General features: G+C 43.8%; 1 long non-coding RNA gene across 1 annotated transcript; it reads left to right on the forward strand.

The window, feature by feature from the left end:
* The first annotated feature begins 293 nt into the window (after positions 1–293).
* Positions 294–4,521, forward strand: LOC121079281. Its single transcript, XR_005824965.1, has 2 exons — positions 294–1,237; positions 2,546–4,521. It is a non-coding gene; the product is annotated as an uncharacterized LOC121079281 (long non-coding RNA).
* Positions 4,522–5,464: the final 943 nt, after the last annotated feature.

The following is a 5,464-nucleotide window of genomic DNA, read 5'->3' on the forward strand; positions in this document are numbered from 1 at the left end:
ATTCGCTGTGCTGCACCTTAGCTCTTCTGAAGCCATCTGTCTGCACATCCCCGAGCAGATGCCCGCCCCTCCTCCTCCTCACCATGACCTGTGGCTGGTGGCTGTGGGTACTGAGCTCCGACCCTCCTCGCTTCAGGCAAGACCCGTCTTCTGGGGCACCAGGCACCAGAGGCAGTGAATCAGCTGATAATGATTATTTTCAACCCAGGCCTCCTCCAACTATGTGAAAATTACTCCCTTCCTTTCTAAACAAGCATTTTGGTTTTCTGCTGTGACACACCCTGGAGATGGTTTCTAATGGCTTTGAGCTGAATTAGAGCGAGGGTGGTTATTTGAAGCAAGATTAAAATCCCAACACTTTTCTCTCCCCTAGGGGCTAAGTGTCAGACAGTAGCATTCATACCAGCAAAAACACTACAGAAAGGAGTGCTGTCCCTCTCCTCACATGTGATGCAGCGGTACATCAACAACACTCTCCTCTTGATGATATTGATTTGTCCTCTGACATTTTCATTAGTGTGCTTGAAGCACTCCAACTGAAGTAATGCAGAAGAAAGAAACTGTGAAGCTATAGGGTTTACGCACCCTGCGTGTTACAAAACTGCACTCCCTTCTATTTACTGGAGAGGCACTCAGACTTCCCAGAGACGGAGGGGTACTTCTGCAGCTTTCTCTCCGCGAACCTTGGATTTGTTCTCTCCGTCTCTTGCTGTTAAAATCCTGGGTGTACGTGCCTGACAAGATGGATGGGCAGTATATTTTCTCTTAAGTGCATACACAAATTAGAGGAAAATTAATAGAAGATTGCAATATCAATAATTTGAATTAAAAAAATTAGCATGTCATCTTTAAAATTCCTACTCACTTGTGCTTAATTCCAGCTTCCTAATGAGCTGTTTCTGAAAATTTATGTTCTTTTTACCTCTGGCTTCAAGGTGTTTTTTTGTTTGTTTGTTTAAAAAAATCTTTTCCATTACACTATCATACAACTTGGTGTTTTAGTGCCATGTAATGGGAAGCCCTAAGCAGAGGAGAGAAACTGCTCTGGGGCTGCAGCTCGCTAAGCAGAAGAGATGCCCTGGCCCGGCTGGCCAGCAGGTCCGCTGGTTTCACTGCTGGTTTCACCTCTGCAGCCCCTCAGCCTCCAGCAGCTTTCACGTGGGAGGCCAGGAAGGAGCCATTGCTGACCCCCTGCTCCAGCTATGTGCAAGCAGCTGCCCTTCCTGCAGCTACGGAGGTGAGCAGAAGCAGGGCACCCCTGCGCTGTTTCTCCCCATCACCAGCTCATGGACCAGCCAGATGACGGAGGTTCAAAAGGGTAATCCTTTGGGTCACCATCACTGTTGTTGCCCAGATGTTATGCTTGCTGCATTAAATAAATATTGCTGTCCTGACTATAGCTTGTAGATTGTAGTCATAAGGTGAAAAATCAGATCTGGAGTCCCAGATGGAACCACAGCAATAAACTCATCTGGATTAAAAATGACAAGTTTTGATGTTTAGCAGCAGATATAGTAAAAAAGTGTAAGTTTACATGCACAAAAATACATAACAATTATATATGACAATGTGCAATTATGTATGACTGATATTTACATAGAATGGATAGCTTATCTAAAATAACCCTCAAAGTATATTTTGTTTGGGGATATTTTTCAGCTGGATTAGTTCTGTGATCCTTTTAATTATGTGACCCTGTAACATGCTGTATGGACTCAGTCGAGAAGATTGCATGGAGATAGAAACTGGACTAGTGGCAGGCTCTGCTCAGCTTGGTTTGCCACCAGGCCCTGGGACCAGAGCCTGAGACATGGCTCAGGACTGAAGCTGTGAGGCTCTTAGCTCTGGTACCTAAAGCTCTCCTTTATTAGCTTACTGGAACTGCAATTTGTAAAGAGAAACAAAGGATCAGCCAACACCATTATGTGTCATTAGCATGCACAATATATGACTGCCCACATCTCCCGATTGCCAGCAGCTGCTAAAATTAAACGTAGGCTCAAATACCTAGCCTGGCAATGTTGCTAGACAATTTGAGAGGAATCCTGCTTGCATCTAGTTTCATGAGAAGTGGTAGGCGGCTCGTCTCTGTGTGTTGGCACCGACTCCTGCTCATGTTGTCTTAGAGGATGCCACATATACAGCAGTTGGAAGGAAAATACATCCTTCTCCCCTCAGACGCTTTCTCTCTTCTATTCTGTTTATTTATTTATTTTATATATTTTAAACCATAGCTAATTTTTGTTTTTATGAAATGTCATTCCAGTGATGCCAGAGCCTATAATTCAGTAGCCAGTGGCAGTCACTTCTGCTTTCAGAGTCAAAGCAGGAGGCTGGGTTAGTGGATGCCTAGAGAGAAGTTAAAATGGGATAGCTATTTGCAGAGATTGATTCACTGAAGTGCCTTAGTAAGCAGTAATTTAGAGACACAGGAGTCTCACATTTTGTAACCATTACTGTTTAAGTAGAAAGAAGGTCTTCCCCTTCCTTCAACCACCGTACTAGTCTTTTATTCTGTTAAAACTATGACATTTTTCTATTTCAGAAGCTTCCTACCGGTGCCTGCAATCACGCTGAACCCCAAGACAGCATATTCTGTATTTGCAAGAATCCGCTCTCTCGAGAAAAGCATGGCCACCGAAAACGAACAGATGACTGTGTGCATTACTTACACTATTGCTTTCTGTATGGCTCGTGTCAGCAGTCTGCTCCAGGCTCTGATGTCAAGCAACACTGATAGACTGAGGCCATGCATGAAGGCAGCATGATGCAGAAAAATTGATACTCAGACAAGTTCTCACAGCATCTGTAGATTTGAGCTGCCTTTCTCAAGGTGAAACTCATTCCACTTCAACTCTCTGACTGTGTAGAGGCAGCCACTATGGCAGCAAAGCAGCGTGAAAAACTGGTCTCTTAGTCACGGGGAGTTAATAGAGCCTTGTGATAACTTTTGGTTTCAGGTGATTTTTTGCATGTGATGCCATGCAGGTAGAAATCACTGCCCTACACAACCCGAAAATAGGAGTCTATATCCAATCAAGGTTATCTTGTTTTCCTAAAATACTATTATTTCTGACAAGTTTGGTGCATAGAAAAAGAAGTCACAAAGCCCCCTGAAGCCTTTTTGAGCCTTCCCAGATTGTTGCCTGCAAGGCTAAAAAGGCAAAGCTAAATGTTTTCTCTTAGCAACCTGCTGCCATATGCCTGAGTAGGGGCTTCTCAACAAAATCTTTGCTTCTGACATCTCTTAAAGCACATTGGGCTAGCCTGACCACTTCATCTTTTGTCCTGAGAGTACAAAGAAGCTAAAGAGGTAATGAAATATTGTCCTACACACAAGCTGTCCACGTAATAATACTTCTTATGCTTCAATACCAGGTTTGAATTTTGTTTGTATTGTTGAAAAGAAAGATGTAAATGATTTAGATATAAAGATTTGCAACAGAGATTAATTGAGCATTGACTGAATAATGTTGAAAAGACTGTAGATCATGCGACAGAAAGATGATAAATACGGGTTGCCAGAGAGATTTCTCCTAAAAGCATTTCCTCTGACTGAAATAAGAGAGCACTGCAATGCTCTCAGGCAGTGGCCTGGAAATGTGTGGCTAGGCATCATTTCTTCAAGATGCAAACAGTGAGTTTTCAGCCAGTAATGAGACAAAAGGATGATCACAAAACTGACCCTCAGCCCAAGGAGGTACCATGCCTCTGGGCTACGTGGATGCCTCCGGGCTGCTTCCGTGACTGGGAGCTCTGTGAGAGCTGTGTCCTGCCATGAGGAATTGTTCGCACGCATCTCCCGCTGCACGGGAAGGTACGTGGACATATGGAAGATGTCAGCAGTGCTTCTTCATATCTGTCTTTCATAACCAGCATTGGGGAAAGAAAATCAGTGGTTTTGTAAATAAAGGGATGCCATCAGGAATCTCTCATCCAAAGCAATTCATGGATGAATTAGCTTGTGCTGGCTATTTCTTTTCCCTCTTTCACAGTCTCTCTCTGCTGTGAAATTTGACAGCTACATAGGTGACCCTGATAGGGCACAAATGAGCCTTGGCTTGAACTTTGAATTATCATTAAAACCTCTGCTGGCATTATGCATAGGATTTGACCAAACGTGTTGGCAAGCTGTTCCTGAAAATAGTGGTCTCTGGTGGGTGTTTGACTAATAAAGCTGCAATACAGTGTGCTACGATTGCTGGTTTCTGGTCAGAAGAGGCCTTCTCAAGATCAGAAACACCACAGCTGCACAGTGACAGGTCAGGGACTGCCACGCATTGCTAGAACTTAAAATGGGAATTAATGTTTGATGCTAATACAGCCGCTTGTCTCCCTGTGTTCATGACCTCCAAAGTCACCCACAGTTATTAAAATACAATGCAATTTTTTCTTAAGTGTGTATTTTAAATTCAAGTGGGTGTTAAGGGCTTCCTGTGAAACTGATGGATTCCACATTCATGCTTGTCTATGGAAACATCTGAAGTGTAAAAGGGTCTGTTAAATAAACCTCATTATATATCTGTCTGGTTGAATTTATTCAGGTCTTTGGAGAGCAAGATACAAATTATACCACATTTTTCTGGGTTAGAGGATAAAAGGACATGACCAGAAAAGAAAGAAGAAACTTTTCCATGTCAGCATCAACGCTGGCTGAGCACTCTCTCAGATTTAGATTTTCACTAAGAGACATTTTTTTCTCTGAAGAAAATACATGGTTTAGGGTTTCTCTGTGTATCCCTCTGGTATCTCTGTGGCCAAACATTTATTTTATTTTATTTTATTTTATTTTCTGCAGAAAATTAAAATGTTTTGCCTGAAAAACCCTCAGTCAGACTTCTCAATGGAGAAAAAGGAGGTCTCCCACTTGGGTGAGTCATTGCCAGAGCAGGGAAGCTATCTTTACCCACCTCTCTCCCCTCAGCCCACTCGGCAGCAGCCAGGGTGTAAAGAACATTGCTGATGCAAAATATAGAGCCAGTTCAGCTCTCTCACAGCACAGGGAAAAATGAATTTTACTGCCTGGAGGAAAACTGTGGTCCTTGCAGGAGCACCATTCAGCTAGTTTTGGGCTACAGCCACTCAGCATTGCCTCCTGGGTACTTAGAAAATCCCTTGAGAGGGTGCATCTGTGGGGCTTGGGGCTCCTCAGCTTTGCCTAGGAGCCCTCTGGGGAAGGCAGTGACCTGGTGCCCATCCTATGGCCCTGCTCCCCACACAGCCTTGCCTGCTGGGCTTGCTTTGGGGATTTTTCTAAGCATATATGGTATAAGGAGAAAGAGCAGATTGTACAGAGATGGGAAATGTGATCCTGGGATGAGAGCCCAGCAGGACACAGGGGGAGTCTGAGTGGGTTTGGGTTTATTAGAAACATCTAGGTAACATAGCCAGAAGGAAACCCAGGGGACCAGGACATCCTTCTTCAGTGAAGCTCAGAAAGTTCACTTTCTGCACTGATGTTACA

This window comes from Cygnus olor, chromosome 1 (genome assembly GCF_009769625.2).
Source record: "Cygnus olor isolate bCygOlo1 chromosome 1, bCygOlo1.pri.v2, whole genome shotgun sequence".
Taxonomy (NCBI): domain Eukaryota; kingdom Metazoa; phylum Chordata; class Aves; order Anseriformes; family Anatidae; genus Cygnus; species Cygnus olor.